Source organism: Asparagus officinalis, chromosome 8, assembly GCF_001876935.1.
Source record: "Asparagus officinalis chromosome 8, Aspof.V1, whole genome shotgun sequence".
Lineage (NCBI taxonomy): Eukaryota > Viridiplantae > Streptophyta > Magnoliopsida > Asparagales > Asparagaceae > Asparagus > Asparagus officinalis.
In genome coordinates this window covers 40,930,140-40,946,674 of record NC_033801.1, presented here as the reverse complement: position 1 = coordinate 40,946,674, position 16,535 = coordinate 40,930,140, and positions in this window count along the sequence as shown.

Sequence of the window (16,535 nt, the reverse complement as noted above, 5' to 3'; positions counted from 1 at the left end):
CGAGTATAAACTGTTCCCTTTACTCCGACTGGTGCATGAGTCTAAACTGCCCCCTTTATACTCCCACTAGTGCAGAGTATAAACTGCTCCTTTCCTCCAACCGGTGCACGAGGCTAAACTGCTCCTTTACTCCAACTGGTGCATGAGTCTAAACTGCTCCTACCCTCCGACTGGTATATGAGGTTAAACTGCTCCCTACTCTCTTAATCCAAACACCTCGAAAGGCTAAGGATAGAGGAGAAATTTTAGCATTGAGCCTAAGAGAAACTCCTCGATAACTTACCATGCTAAGGGCAAGAGCATGGCTAGTCTAACTCAAACGGCATTTGGTAAAGGCGAATCAAGTCCGTTGATAGCTGAGGGTTTGCTCAAAATCCTAGAAGGCGATCATCAGCTGCGAGTGAAGAGATCAACTTCACCGAGCTCGTTGGAGGGCTCCTCACTCCATCTAAGCAGGGATCACTTTACAGGTCTTCATATCCAAAGTGTTTCAGACCCCATGCGGCCTGATTCAGGTCTGAAAACTTTGGAGGGGGTTTTGTAGGCAATAAAAATTGCCTTTAAATCATTATCAGAGAAGTTCAGAACAAAACTGCTAAAACCTCGCCCGAAATAGCAAAAAGGGGAAAAACACTGATAAAAAGGGGAAAACGCAGATATCTCCCAAACCGTAAGGAATTTGGCAAAACGGAGGAAGCAAGGCTCGGTTTGGATGGCTCCATCTCGTCGAGATAGGCGATTTTCATATATAATTCGTCTAATTCCAACTTACGGTTTGAAAGTTACGACCTATTCTTCGATCCATGCTCAGGAGCTCGCCTACAGCTTGAATTTCGCCTGCACGATCAAGACCCAAGTCTGCCTGCACACATGAGCTCGCCAGCAGACCCAACTCGCCTGCAGACCCAAGTCTGCTTGTAGTCACAAGCTCGCCTGCAGACCCAGATCGCCTGCAGACCCAAGTCTGCCTGTAGTCCCAAGCTCGCCTACAGACTCAGCTCGCCTACAAGCTCGCCTGCAGACCCAAGTCTGCCTGCAGTCCCAAGCTCACCTGCAGACTCAGCTCGCCTGCAGACCCAAGTCTGCCTGCAGTCCTAAGCTCGCCTACAGACCTAAGCTGCAGACTCGCTAGCTCACTGTCAACTGCCCACTTGCAGTATGGGAACAGTTACATCAGTGGTCAAATCCCACAAATCAAGGGAGAAAGCATGGCGCTCCTCAAGACTCAGCTCGCCTACAAACTCGCCCGTAGACCCAAGTCTGCCTGCAGTCCCAAGCTCGCCTGCAGACCCAAGCTGCAGACTCGCCAGCTCACTGTCAACTGCCCACTTGGAGTATGGGAACAGTTACATCAGTGGTCAAATCCCACAAATCAAGGGAGAAAGCATGGCGCTCCTCACCTAGTAAGAATAGGGCGGCTGACATGACCCCCTAAGTGGTCACATCCCACAGCTAGGGTGGCTGACAGGACCCCCTACGTGGTCACATCCAACAGCTAGGGCGGCTGGCTCCCTCACCTCTATTACTGGTCAAATCCCACGAATCAAGGGATGGCCCATGCCATCCCTTGCCTATTAAAACTCATCTTTGGCCAGCATGAAGGGGGGATTGGCTGTTGCATATTCTGTGGGCTAATCTCCCAAAGGTTGAACCTGGACCTTTGCCAAGGGCTCCCTCATTTGAGAACTGAAGCTTCGGCAGCAACTTCGATCGGATCGTCCAAGGGAAGCAGACTCGGCACGAGCACCGAGCGAGGCGTCCTATCGCCACCGAGGAACCCACGTTAAACAAGGAGGGCTTTCCCTCCGCTTCTGTTGTAAACATTTGATTTTTCTTATCAATACAAACGAAGTTCCCTATTTTTGGGAGATCAAAATTTACACATACAGAAGATGGCGACCACAGTGGGAGAATCCGTTCATTCAGATGAATTGGTGGTGGCGTAGTTTGACGAAGTTGCTGTAGGGACTACGGTTGAGTCCCTTGTGATCAAATTCGAGGGGTACTTACAATCGTCCTCTTCTGGCGGCAATACATCTCACGATGACTGCAGAGTCGTGCGGGTGGTCCAGCCCCAAGAGGCCGAGGTAACCAAGCCTGAGGGATCTACCCAAGCCAAGGCAGGGGGTTCTTTTCCCCTCAAACCAGTTAAGGCCGAGCCGAGACTCGAGAATGCAGGTCTAGGGGCTGCTGAGTGGGTCGATGAACGATCCTCGTAGACCCCTGTGTAAAAGGAATCAACCATTCGTGTCGACGCAGACTACGCCTTCGCCATCGATATGAACGCTCCTCGTTCAAAAAGATCCAAACAACGGCGACGAAAAGCTCTCGCTCGTCTTGAGGCACAATCCCTCAACCCCCACGACAGCCTGAATTATTATTCAGGCTTGAGAGGAATCAACCTCTTGAGCTAGGTTCCTATTTTTGGCGAACCGCTCAAATCGAGCGAGCCTAGCAGTTTAAGCGAGCCCATCTCTTTGAGTCAGGTTCCCAGTTTCAGCGAACCGCTCAAATCGGGCGAGCCTGACGGCTTAGGCAAGTCCAACCTCTTGAGCTAGGTTCCCAGTTTTGGCGAACCGCTCAAATCGGGCGAGCCTAGCAGTTTAGGCGAGCCCCACTCTGTGAGCAAGGTGCTCAATTTTGGCGAACCAAGGGCACCTGGCGAACTTTGCAGTTCAAGAGGGCTTCGTCAAACAAGCGGACTTTACCAAGCTCGCCTGACGGCCCAAGTTCGCCAGAGTTCAAGAGGGCTTCGTCAAACAAGCGGACTTTACCAAGCTCGCCTGACGGCCCAAGTTCGCCAGATAGGTGAAGCAACAGCTCACCAGACAGGCGCAGGCACACTGTACCAATCTCGCCAGACGGCCTGAACCTCGCCAACACGCTCATGCCCAAATGGGGGTGGCCACCTCATTTGACTTCACGGGTCTGACGTTCATCTCTGACAATGACGACGACGATTGCTCAGCAGTGGCAATGTCGCAGACTTCAAGCTCAGTTCAGGGCGAGCACGCAAATGTGCACATGACCGATATCCCTGACGAGATATCCGGGAGACTCGACGAGCAACAAGCAACCATCGACTCCCTAAAAAGAATGTTGGAGCAGCTCCTAAGCGAGAAGAAGAGGAAGAGAGAGAGGACTTCGCGGGCTTTGCATAAATCCTTGAAGTACAAAGAGCGAGTGCCTACTCCTTCTCACTCCTCATCCGAGTCATCTAGAGGAGCGTCATCTTCGGGCCATAACCCAAGAGACAAGAGGTTTGACGATCTCCAAATTTAACTCGACGCCTTGAAGCTCTGGAAGCATGTGAACAAGTTGGGGGTTGTCAGACCGTATCCAATTGAATGGGATGCGGTCTCCTACCCGGCAAAGTTCGAGCCGCTGGACCTCCTGCAGTTCAATGGCAAGGGTTCTCCTACCCAGCACATCTACTACTTCCAGGCGCAAACTGGACACATAGTGGGAAATGATCCCATTATGACTCGACTGTTCATTGGTACCCTCAAGGGGGTCGCTTTTGAATGGTTTCGTAGATTGGAGCCTGGGTCCATCACCTGCTGGAAGGACATGGAAAGGCTCTTCGTGGCCAGATTCTTCGACGATGACACAGAAGTATCTATGGCCACCCTGCTAACTATGAAACAGAGGAAGACAGAGTCTGTAAGCAACTTTGTCAAGAGATTCAGAAACCGATCGCTGCATTCCCGCGATCGAGTTTCTGAGGCCACGCTCATCGAGATGTGCCAGAACAATCTCTCCATCAGCGTTCTGTCCAATATGGGCGCTGTTGAAGCTCGCTCATGGAAAGACTTACTCCGCCAAGGAGAACAAGTCGAGAGCATGCTCAAGCATATAGGTGACGAAGACCCGCATGAATTTCGAGGAGATGATGACCAAGATGCCTTGGTAGTGGAGACCATTTCCTCATATCCTACGATTTCCCCCGTTAGTCCTCTTCAATAGGACGGCGGGCCCACAAAGAGAAGATAAGCTTCCACCCTAGACTCCAACAGGTATACGAATATAAACTGTTCCCTTTACTCCGACTGGTGCATGAGTCTAAACTGCCCCCTTTATACTCCCACTAGTGCAAGAGTATAAACTGCTCCTTTCCTCCAATTGGTGCACGAGGCTAAACTGCTCCTTCACTGCAACTGGTGCAAGAGTCTAAACTGCTCCTACCCTCCGACTGGTATACGAGGTTAAACTGCTCCCTACTCTCTTAATCCAAACGCCTCGAAAGGCTAAGGATAGAGGAGAAATTTTAGCATTGAGCCTAAGAGAAACTCCTCGACAACTTACCATGCTAAGGGCAAGAGCATGGCTAGTCCAACTCAAACAGCATTTGGTAAAGACGAATCAAGTCCGTTGATAGCTAAGGGTTTGCTCAAAATCCTAGAAGGCGATCATCAGCTGCGAGTGAAGAGATCAACTTCACCGACCTCGTTAGAGGGCTCCTCACTCCATTTGAGCAGGGATCACTTTACAGGTCTTCATATCCAAAGTGTTCCAGACCCCATGCGGCCTGATTCAGGTCTGAAAACTTTGGAGGGGGTTTTATAGGCAATAAAAATTGCCTTTAAATCCTTATCAGAGAAGTTCAGAACAAACCTGCTAAAACCTCGCCCGAAATAGCAAAAAAGGGAAAACACTGATAAAAAGGGGAAAATACAGATATCTCCCAAACCGTAAGGAATTTGGCGAAACAGAGGAAGCGAACCGAAGCCTTCAGCTTAGTTCGGATGGCTCTATCTCGTCGAGATAGGTAATTTTTATATATAATTTGTCCAATTCCGACTTACGGTTTGAAAGTTACGGCCTATTCTTCGATCCATGCTCAGGAGCTCGCCTGCAACTCAAATTCGCCTGCAGTCCCAAATCCGCCTGCAGACCCAAGTCTGCCTGCGCACCTGAGCTCGCCTGCAAACCCAGTTCGCCTGCTAGCTCGCCTGCAGACCCAAGTCCGCCTGCAGTCCCAAACTCACCTGCAGACCCAGTTCGCCTGCAAGCTCGCCTGCAGACCCCAGACCCAAGTCTGCCTGTAGTCCCAAGCTCGCCTGCAGACTCAGCTCACCTGCAAGCTTGCCTACAGACCCAAGTCTACCTGCAGCCCCAAGCTCGCCTGCAGACCCAAGCTGCAGACTCGCTAGCTCACTGTCAACTGCCCACTTGGAGTATGGGAACAGTTACATCAGTGGTCAAATCCCACAAATCAAGGGAGAAAGCATGGTGCTCCTCAGGACTCAGCTCGCTTGCAAGCTCGTCCGCAGACCCAAGTCTGCCTACAGTCCCAAGCTCGCCTACTGACCCAAGCTGTAGACTCGCCAGCTCACTGTCAACTGCCCACTTGGAGTATGGGAACAGTTACATCAGTGGTCAAATCCCACAAATCAAGGGAGAAAGCATGACGCTCCTCACCTAGCAAGAATAGGGCGGCTGACATGACCCCCTAAGTGGTCACATCCCACAGCTAGGGCGGCTGGCTCCCTCACCTCTATTAGTGGTCAAATCCCACGAATCAAGGGATGGCCCATGCCATCCCTTGCCTATTAAAATCCATCTTCAGCCAGCATGAAGGGGGGGATTGGCTGTTGCATATTCTGCGGGCTAATCTCCCAAAGGTTAAACCTGGACCTTTGCCAAAGGCTCCCTCATTTGAGAACTGAAGCTCCGGCAGCAACTTCGATCGGATCGTTCAAGGGAAGCAGACTCGGCACGAGCACCGAGCGAGGCGTCCTATCGCCACCGAGGAACCCACGTTAAACAAGGAGGGCTTTCCCTCCGCTTCTGTTTTAAACATTTGATTATTAGTTTGTAATAAGCCATTCTTATCAATACAAACGAAGTTCCCTATTTTCGGGAGATCAAAATTTACACCTACAATTGGCAAGGCTCTTTAATCAGAGACTTGTTTTGGGCTCACTTGCTTGATAGAACATTCCTAGCTCCTTGCTTGGATTGGTAAAATAGACTCAATCTAAACCCTTAGATTTGAAGTTTATCAGCTCTCTGCAAACCCTTGCATTGTAGTTCTCTCCAAGCTCACAACTTTGCCACTTTTCAAGCTTAGGTATAGTCGAACTCAATTGCTCTGGAGCCTCTACTGCGCACTGAAGCCTCAACTACAACTTCAATCGGATCGTCCAAGGAAAACAAACTCAACGCGAGCACCGAGAGAGGCATCTTACCACTGCCAATGAACCCACGTTAAATAAGGAGAGCCATTCCCTTCTCCTCTATTGTTAAACATTGATTATAGTTTGTAATAAGCCATTCTTATAAACACAAACGACCCCTCAAGCGGGAAGTCAATTTTTACACCCAACATGCATCTGATCTAAAAGAAGGAGCATCTCACCAAACCTCCACTTTGTATGTCATCAAACCGCAACAAGAGAGATCTTCGACAATACTGCCGCTACTACCGGGACCACAACCATGTCATCGCTGACTATAAAATCCTAAAAGAGAGACATCAAGGACCTTATTCAAAGAGGGTTGCTAAAGGAATTTCTTGATAAATGTGATATCGAGGGACCAGTCATGAACAAATTGAAGAGGAGGAGATCAAGATCTAGATCACCTCGGCGAAGGTAGGAAAAAGAGTCAGCTGAGGGAAGCCAATGACAAAGGAACCCTCACCACCATCATCAGTGCCCAACAGCTAGAGGAATATCAAACAGTGTTCCAAACATGTATGCTTAATAAGCCCATGAGGTAACAGCTTTTAAAAGTCAGGGATAAGATGTTAAATCTGTATGGAGGTGCTGAAAACCTGAAACTGTTAATCAGTTCATGTTACAAAGCTCCAAAAATTCAGCTCTCTAGTTTATATAAATGCCTATGTCCGATAACAACTAAAGTACAATGGCAAGGCACTGTATGGGAGAAACTAAACTACCCAAAGCACTCTTTTGTGTTGTGGCTTGCAGTCCAGAATAGGCTTCTTACACAGGACAAGTTGATAAAGAGAGGAATTATTCAAATTAACAGTTGCAGCTTATGTTCAGGAGCTGAAACAGAGAATCAAGATCACGTCTTCTTTGGATGTAATTATTCAAGAGAGGTCTGGAATGAGGTTATGGATTGGCTCAATTACAAATGGAGAACATGTGAATGGAACCTGCTGATGGATTGGTATAATTGCAGATTAAAAGGAAAAGGTTTTAGGCAAAGAACCAAAAGAATGGCACTTGCAGCTACAGTGTATAATTGCAGATTAAAAGGAAAAGGTTTTAGGCAAAGAACCAAAAGAATGGCACTTGCAGCTACAGTGTATAATATATGGAAGGAGCGAAACAACAGAATTTTCAAGAATGAAGTTCATACTGCAGCTCTTCTGATCAGGAGCATCAAAATTGAGGTTTTGACTGTCATCCTAAATAGCAGCTCCCTATCGGCTGAGTTCAATGAATGGAGTTTATCTTTATAGGATGTTTTGATTCTTGTTACAGTAGTTTAGTTGTGTGTTCTCTGTGTATACTCACAGGAGCTATATAGTTTTCTCATGTAAATGAGTTCTTTGATGTACATAAACTCTTCACTTGGTAAATGAAATATACTCTTTTCATTGACCAAAAAAAAGCCCATGAGGTAAATCTATGCGAGAAGAAACTCGAGGTGGAGAAACCCATCTCCTTTGGCAATGCTGATCTAAAAGGTATAATGACACCTTATAACAATCCTATCATCACCTCTACACAATATAGGTGTCAAAAATTTCCTATAGGTTTCCGAACGTAGCTCGAGACAGAGAGAATATGATGAACATTATTGTCTAAGTCAAGGGGATTATTTGACATCGACGAGCGTATGAATGAAGTTGACGAAGCGTACGAAGAAACGGGACGACAAAATAATGAAGAGATGATCCGATCGGGAGTTACGATTAACTCATGAAAGATGAAGTACCACTCATGTCTTATCCACTCCACACATGATTCACTCATAGGAGATTGTAGATCTCCTCTCTAACTTTCCAATGCACTTTGAATTGTATCATTCCAAGATCGGACCGAAGAATTACGCAAAAAACAATTCGAGGCATGCAACTGGGACACACGACGTGTCTCGGCCAAAGCCGAGACACAAAACGTGTCTCAGCCAAAGCCGAGACACACAAGGCCGAGACACACTTTGTGTATCGGTTAAGGCCAAGACACAGAGTCTATCTCGTGCCTAAAAATACTAATTTTGCCTATTTAGCACCCATATTTGAGCTTATTCTGATCCAAAGCCTCCCCAATTGATCTGAAGTTGTCTTGGAACATGGTTAAATAGTTACAATTGAGAATGAGATCAAATCAATCATTCTTATCCAAAAACCAAGCTTCTGAAGCCTATAAGTATGGCCCTAGGGTCTTCATTTATACGGATCCAAAATTCTCGAGCCTCGGTGAAGTCCTATCAAATTAAAGAGTAAGGAGCACAAATTTCAGAGAAGAGGAAGGGATCTTGGCGAGCTCTTCAGCATAAGGAGGAGAAGAGTTCAAGAGATCTGCATCCCGTTCATCTGTTTTCCTTGAGATTATACCTAGCTGTGATTCTCGAGAAGAGTGATTATCTCGCTATTGCCGAGATAGTCACTTCAATTTCTTAACTCCTTTGCGAGGCAACAAAATTTTTATTCGGATCTGATCAGTCGGTGGTCCACGGATAAACCCCGGCACCGTCAAAGATCTCGCGCAAGCAGAGGACTGGTAAATAATCTATTTGCGTGTGTTCTCAAGAAAATTGTAATCTTTTTATTTGCATTATGTAAGGAGACTTATAAAAAGTCCTTCCTTTTATATCATTGCAATGACTAAAGTTGTAATGAGTCCCGCAATGAAGAAAATAGTTTTTGACCCAAATACACTAGGAACCACAGTGGGAGCCAACAGCCTCGCTACTGAGGCTGTCGGCTGTCGTACTATAGCCACTAATCAAGATCCCCGTGGATGAAGATGTCGAATATGAGTTGAACCAGTAAAAGTTCAAGGAGTACATCTCCTCCTCCTCCTCAGATCTTCCTCTCCCTACAAGCGTAGGAAGACCACTTTCGTGAAGAAGGTTAATTGGCCTTTAGATTTGAAAATTCAGGGTGATAATCTTCGTCCGAATGCTGTCGAAGACTCCTCCCTGGACTCTAGGGAAGATGAATTTGATGCTCGTGACAACTCCTCAAAGGTCACGGAGTTGTTCATCGAAGGTGCGCCGGTGCTGACGAAAAGGGCTTGTCAGAGGCGCCGCTAACGTCTTGCCCGTCAATTCGCTAAAGCTTTGGAACAGGTGGACAGACTACGCTACCAAGCAAATCTAGAGTTTAGAAGGCGCCAAGTGGCTAAGCCATCACCGCAGCAAGCATTAGGATCCTCCTCTCCATCCTTAGTAATTTTTTCGATGATGAAACTGAGGTGTTAATTGGAGCTCTTCTGGACGAGAAGCAGAAGAATGAAGAGTTAGTTGACACCTTCGTTAAACGCTTTCGAAACAAGGTGATGAACTGCCGAGATCCGGTCATAGAAGAGTTCATACTCTAGACCTGCCATCACAATCTCTCCCTCAATGTCCTCAAAGTCATGGGGATTGTCCCATCACCACCTAGAAAGAATTAAAACTACGTAGAGAATAGGTCAAGTGCTTCCTCAGAAGAAAGAAGGCTGAGAGAAGCCAGCCGACAACACCTGTGGTTGCTGTTGATGTTAATGAAACATCACAAAAACAACCTCAGAAACAGTAAAGGAATCCAGACCTGAGACTCTAAAAAGAGTACTCCTTCCAGGATGAGAAAGTTTCAGCCATCTTGAAATACCTCCTCACCAACGACAATATTGATCTACCACCGATTAAAGTTCAAGAAGGAGCTAAGAGGATTATGGATCCAAACTACTGTGCATACCACAGGAGGGTTCTTCATCCCACAAAGATTTGCTTTGGCCTCAAAAACAAAATACACGCCCTAATTGACTCCGGCATCATAACAGCAAAAGAAGCCAAATGAGAATGGTGTATACTCTGATGAGTATATGAGTATAAATTGCTTATCCATCGACTCCAATGAGTATATAAGTATAAACTGCTTCTCCATCAACTCTGAAGAGTATACGAGTATAAACTGCTTCTCCATATACTCCAACAAGGTATACGAGTATAAACTATTTCCCAAACCTCCGATAGGTATATGAGGTTAAACTGCGTCATAACTCCACTGGGTTCACGAGTATAAACTGTCTCCCCTAACTCCAAAGAGTATACGAGTATAAACTGCTTCTCCATGTACTCCAATAAGGTATACGAGTATAAACTGTTTCCAAAACCTTCAACTGGTACACAAGGCTAAATTGTTCCTTACATTTGATGGGAAGTTCCTGGAGAATACTACACATGGTATTCTTAATGATAATCCAAAACCAATAAATTCTTAATCATAATAAAGAATGATTAAGAACCTCGCACTCTGGCTATTTAATCATTTCCGAGATGATTAAAACCCTCCCACTGTGGCTTCTCAAGCACTCTTTCATCGAGATGAGATTCAATGGCTTCATCCGGTCAATCTTCCCTCACAAAACCCCCACGGTCTAATTTTGGAGTGCTTAATGTTGGACCCTAGAGGGGGGTGATTAGGGCCTTAAGTCTATAATAGTGCAAAAAAAATTAGACAAGTAACAAACCACAAAATGAATAACTATAGCAAATGAGATAGAGTTAGAAATCGTTATCCAAGTGACGCGTGATATGTTAACGAGGTTCAGCCCGCTGACCTACGTCCCCGCTCCCCACCTCGAGGAGAATCCACTACACATCCTAGTTTGGAAGCTGGAACTTTTTCTACAGAACGATCTCCACAAGATCTCACAACTACACAGTTGATCCCCACAAGATCTCACTCCCACACAGTTGATCTCCACAAGATTAAGCTCTTAACAGTAGTAATGATGTAAAAACTCTCTCTTTACAATGTCCCTATGGTAAGGAGAAAGATTACACTAAAGCTGGGAAGTGAAATTGAAAACATATAAAAACAGGTTTTGAAATTTTGCTCTCAGTAAAAATAGATCTCTGATTTTTTCAAAATGATTGGGACACTTGAAGAAGAAGGGGTATAAGGGGTTTAAATAGGAGAAAACACTACAATCAAAACCCATACCCATATCCCCTAAATCCCGTAAAAAATCATTGTCTGAAACTGTACGTTAAACGTCCGTTGGAGTAAAAGACGGTCGACCGTGAAAATCTCGCGGTCGACCGCTAGACACTTTTGAAGCTCAGAATTTTCTAGAGACTTTTGCGGTCAACCGTGGCGGTCGACCGTGGGAAATTTCGAGCTGACAGTCGACCGTGATGGTCGACCGCGAAAGTTTCTGTTTGGCTCCGCAGGTCAAAACTCAGGTGCGGTCGACCGTGGCGATCGACTGCAAACTGATATGGCTGACACTGTTTTTAAAACATGTTTTTGACTCTTTAAAAATCTGTAAAATGTTTAAATGACTTCCAAAAATTGTGTAACTTTGTAAATTGTTTTTGACATTAAAAACAAACTGTTTGGAAAAGGAATTTTACGAAAAGGTCATCATACTTGTGAAAAATAATATTTTGTCAAAATGCTCTAAAATATAAGTATGAAAACGTGTGTGTGATATCCCAATAGCTTCAAATAAAATCTAAGCTACTTGCCTACATTCTAGCATTAGAGAGAAAAGAAAAACTAGCTAATATCCTCACATAGAATTACAATTCTTTGAGTCTTGATATAGCTTGAGTTGATGAAGCTTCTCATTGCATTTATTGTTCTTGAATAAACAATGCCTCATCACTATGCCTCCTCCTCCTTTGGATATCATCGTTGTAGCTCATATTCCATCCAATCCTCCATGTATGGTACTAACAAGCTTGATATATATATATTAACTACAATATCACTCAACAAACAATTATTACCGATAATGGTGGTTGTAAAACATCATCAAAACATAAGGGCTAACAGTCTCCCCCTTTTTGATGATGACAACCAACCATTATATAGGAGCAAAATAAGTATAGCTTATAGATAGTAACTCCCCTTATCTATGAGCTCCCCCTTACTATGTGCACAAATGAGGAGATTTCTCTCCCCCTTTGTCACCATCAAAATGTGGTAAAAAAATGTAAACAAAAATGCATGTGAAATGCAACTAATCAAGCAAGCAAGTAGAACTTTCACATAGTGCATAAACCCAAACCATTTCTTATGCGACAAAAATCATCTTCACTAAGAGGCTTGGTAAAGATGTCCGCTAATTAAGATTTTGTGTCAACAAACACAAGGGATACATTTTGCCTCTCTACATGATCGCGAAGGAATGATGGCGCACATCAATATGCTTGGATCTAGAATGCAAAACCGAATTTTTTGAAATATTGATAGCACTAGTGTTATCACAAAAGATTTTTATATTTTAAAAATTTAAATCATAGTCAACTAAACTTTGTTTCATCCACAAAACTTGGGCACAACATAAGCGGGCGGCAATATATTCCGCTTTCGTAGTGGACAAGGCAACACAATTTTGTTTCTTGGAAGCCCAAGAGACAAGAGAGTTACCTAAGAATTGACATGTACCACTCGTACTCTTGCGATCTACCTTACAACCGGTAAAGTCGGCATCACAAAAACCATATAGATCAAAATAGGTGTTTTTTGGATAAAATAAACCAAGATCAATTGTTCCATGAACATATTTAATAATTCTCTTAACCGCAATCAAATGAGATGCTTTAGGAGAAGCTTGAAAACGTGCACATGCACACACACTAAACATGATATCGGGTCTACTAGCGGTGAGATAAAGAAGACTACCTATCATACTTCGGTATATTTTTTGGTCCACATCCTCACCACTATCATCTGCATCAATCTTGACACTTGTACTCATGGGAGTTGGTGCATGCTTAGAATTCTCCAAATTGAATTTCTTCACCAATTCTCTAGCATACTTGCTTTGAGAAATGAATATCCCATCTTTAGTTCCTTTACTTGGAGCCCAAGAAAGAATGTGAGCTCTCCCATCATGCTCATTTCAAAATGATCTTGCATAACTTTAGAAAAATCCTTGCATAGAGATTCATTAGTAGCAACAAAAATAATATCATCAACATATATTTGAACTAAAATGAAATCATTTTTCCTTTTTCTCACAAAAAGAGTATTATCAATTTTCCCTTTAGAAAAACCATTTTCAAGAAGAAAACTAGAGAGGTGAGCATACCAAGCTCTAGGAGCATGTTTCAACCCATATAAAGCTTTTTCAACCTGGTAAACATGATTAGGAAAAGCATGATCCATAAAACCGGGGGGTTGCTCAACATATACTTCCTCTTCTATAAAACCATTTAAAAAAACACTTTTAACGTCCATTTGAAACAATTTGAAATCTTTAAAGCTTACAAATGCCAAAAACATCCTAATTGATTCTAACCTTACAACCGGTGCAAATGTTTCATCATAGTCTATGCCCTCCTCTTGATTGTGTCCTTGGGCAACCAAACGAGTTTTATTTCTAATTACAATGCCATGTTTATCAAGTTTGTTTCTAAAAAAGCATTTTGTTCAAATTACACTAGCATTGTTAGGTCTAGGAACTAGTTTCCAAACATCATTTCTTCGAAAATTGTTTAGTTCATCATGCATAGCTAAAACCCAAAATTCATCATTTAAAGCATCATTAATCTTCTTAGGTTCTAATTGAGATAAGAAGGTAAAATTACCACACTCACTCAAAGCCTTTGAGCGAGTTAGAACCCCTTGTGAAGGATTGCCAATGATTTGCTCCTTTGGATGATTTGATGTAAATTTCCATGCTATGGGGAGTTCTTCTTGTTCTTGCTCTTGAATGTTGTTGCTATCCCCATCCTTTTGAACATCTATTGAGGGTGTTTCATTTATTTGCAAAAATTCCAATCCTCCCTCAACATCATCATCATCTTTCCTAGGCAAACCAACTTGTAAACCAATATTAGTCTCATCAAAAGTAACGTTTATAGATTTTTTAACAACAAGAGTATAGATTTTTCAACAACAAGAGTTCGTTTGTTGAAAACCCTATAAGCCTTACTTCGAGGTGCATATCCTAGGAAAATGCCAATATTAATTTTAGAATCAAATTTATCATGGTGATCTTTTATATTTAAAATAAAATATTTGCAACCAAAGATACAAAAATATCCAATGAAAGGAGTTTTCCTATAAAATAGTTCATAAGGAGTTTTCTTAAGCTTTGGTCTAATCAAAACACGATTTAAAACATGGTAAGCCGTATTGACGGCTTCCGCCCAAAAATACTTAGGCAAATCAAAAGAGTTTAACATAGTTCGTGTCATCTCTTGTATGGTACGATTTTTCCGTTCAACAACACCATTTTATTGTGGTGTTCTTGGAGCAGAAAACACATGAGTTATACCACGATGTACACAAAAATCATAGAAAAAATTATTTTGAAATTCACCGTCATGATCACTTCTTATTTTAACAACTTTCAAATCTTTTTTATTTTTAATTCTTTTAACATGATTCAAAAATTCTTCAAAACATTCATCTTTACTTGCAAGAAAGATTGTCCATGTAAAACGAGAAAAATCATCAATGATAACAAAAATATAGTGTTTGCCTCCAAGAGAGGTAACACACATAGGACCTAATAAATCAAGATGAAGTAATTGCAAGGGTTTGAAAGTTGATACCTCATTGATGGATTTGAAGGTAGACTTAGTTTGTTTACCTTTAGCACAATCTTCACATATGGTATCTTTGATGAAATGCAAGTTTGGTAACCCTTTTACAACATTCCTCTTGGACTATTTAGATATTAATTCCATGTTCGCATGTCCAAGTCTCTTATACCAAATCCAAGGGTTTTCATCAACCGCCGCAAGGCACTTGACATCTTGATCTACTAGTTCATTCATCTCAAAAATGTATACATTAGATTTTCTATTAGCAACAAAAATAATTTTTCCATTTGAGCTAACAATACATTTGTCCGGTTTAAAATAAATATCAAAACCTTTATCACTCAATTGGCTAATGCTAAGAAGATTATGATTCAAACCATTAACCAAATAAACATCTTTTATTACGGGAGAGGGTGTCTTATCAATACATCAAATACCAATGATTTTACCTTTCTCTCCACCACCGAAGGAGACACTACCTCCTTCAATCCTTGATAGGGTTGCAAATAGCTCTTTGTTGCCCGTCATATGATGTGGGCAACCACTATCAAGGTACCACATCTCTCTATGTCGTGTTCGTGATGTTCCCTACAAGAGATGAAGGTGTAGTAATTTTAGGTACCCAAATCTTGGGTCCTTGGTGGTTAGTAAGCTTGGTACCCATGTCATTCCATAAAAATTATGATTGTCTTTAATCCTACAATGAGTAGAAATATGACTATGTTTCATGCAATATGTGTACACAAAATTTCTCTTGTGTGTAGATGCATGAGATCTATGAAATCTATTTCTCTCATAATGATGATAATTAACAAAAGCATGAGTGGGTCTAATCCTACCACTCTTAATTTTAAGTCTTTAAATCTTGGATCTTAATTGTTTGTTTTCAAAATGAAGATCCCCTAGCAAGACAGGTTTGTAGTTATTCTAGTTTGGCATCACAAGAAGCATTCAACTTTTTAAAGGAAGAAAATTCTTTTGACATACTTTTAAACTCAATGTTTAATTCTTCCAATGCGGTAGCTAGATCACATTGCATGTAAAAGGATTCACTTTAGGTATCAAAAACTACCTCCTTTTCATAAGCCATGAAGCAAATGTTGGGATCATGAAGAGCAATCTTAGCTCCTTCTTGATTGCTATCCGAATCGCTTGGTTCGGATTCCTCCCATCCGGCATACATAGCTTTCTTCTTCTTGTACTTCAAGTATTTCTCCTTGAGCTTGGGGCAATCTTTAGCGATATGACCTGGTTCATTGCATTCAAAGTACTTTCCTACAAGTGAAGAAAATTTATTGTTAGATTGGGGATTAAACTTCTTGTTCATTTTAATAAGTCTAGAAATTCTTCTAGAGAGGTGAGCCACTTCTCTAGAAAAATCAATTTTACTATCCGATGATGATGAGGAGTTATCACTAGCTCCTTTGAGAGCTATGGTCTTCATTTTTGGTGATGGCTCCTCAACTTCCCGTGGGGACACTTCCTCCTTTTCCTTTCCCTTGAGCTTATTCTCATGAACCTTAAGCTTGCCGATGAGGCCATAAAGAGCTAGAGTAGTAAGATCATGAGCTTCTTCTATGGTCGTAGCTTTGGGTTCCTATGCCGGAGTCAATGAACGAAGGATCTTATAGTTCATCTCTTGGATAGTCAAACGCTTGTCAAGACCATGCAATTCATTGATTATGTTAGTGAAGCGAGAAAACATAGCATCAATGGATTCATTAGGAAGCATCTTAAATAACTCATATTCATGCATAAGCCCACTGATTTTGGATTCCTTAACTTGGGGGTTCCTTCATGTGTAATACATAATTTCACCCATATTTTGTATACGATTACAC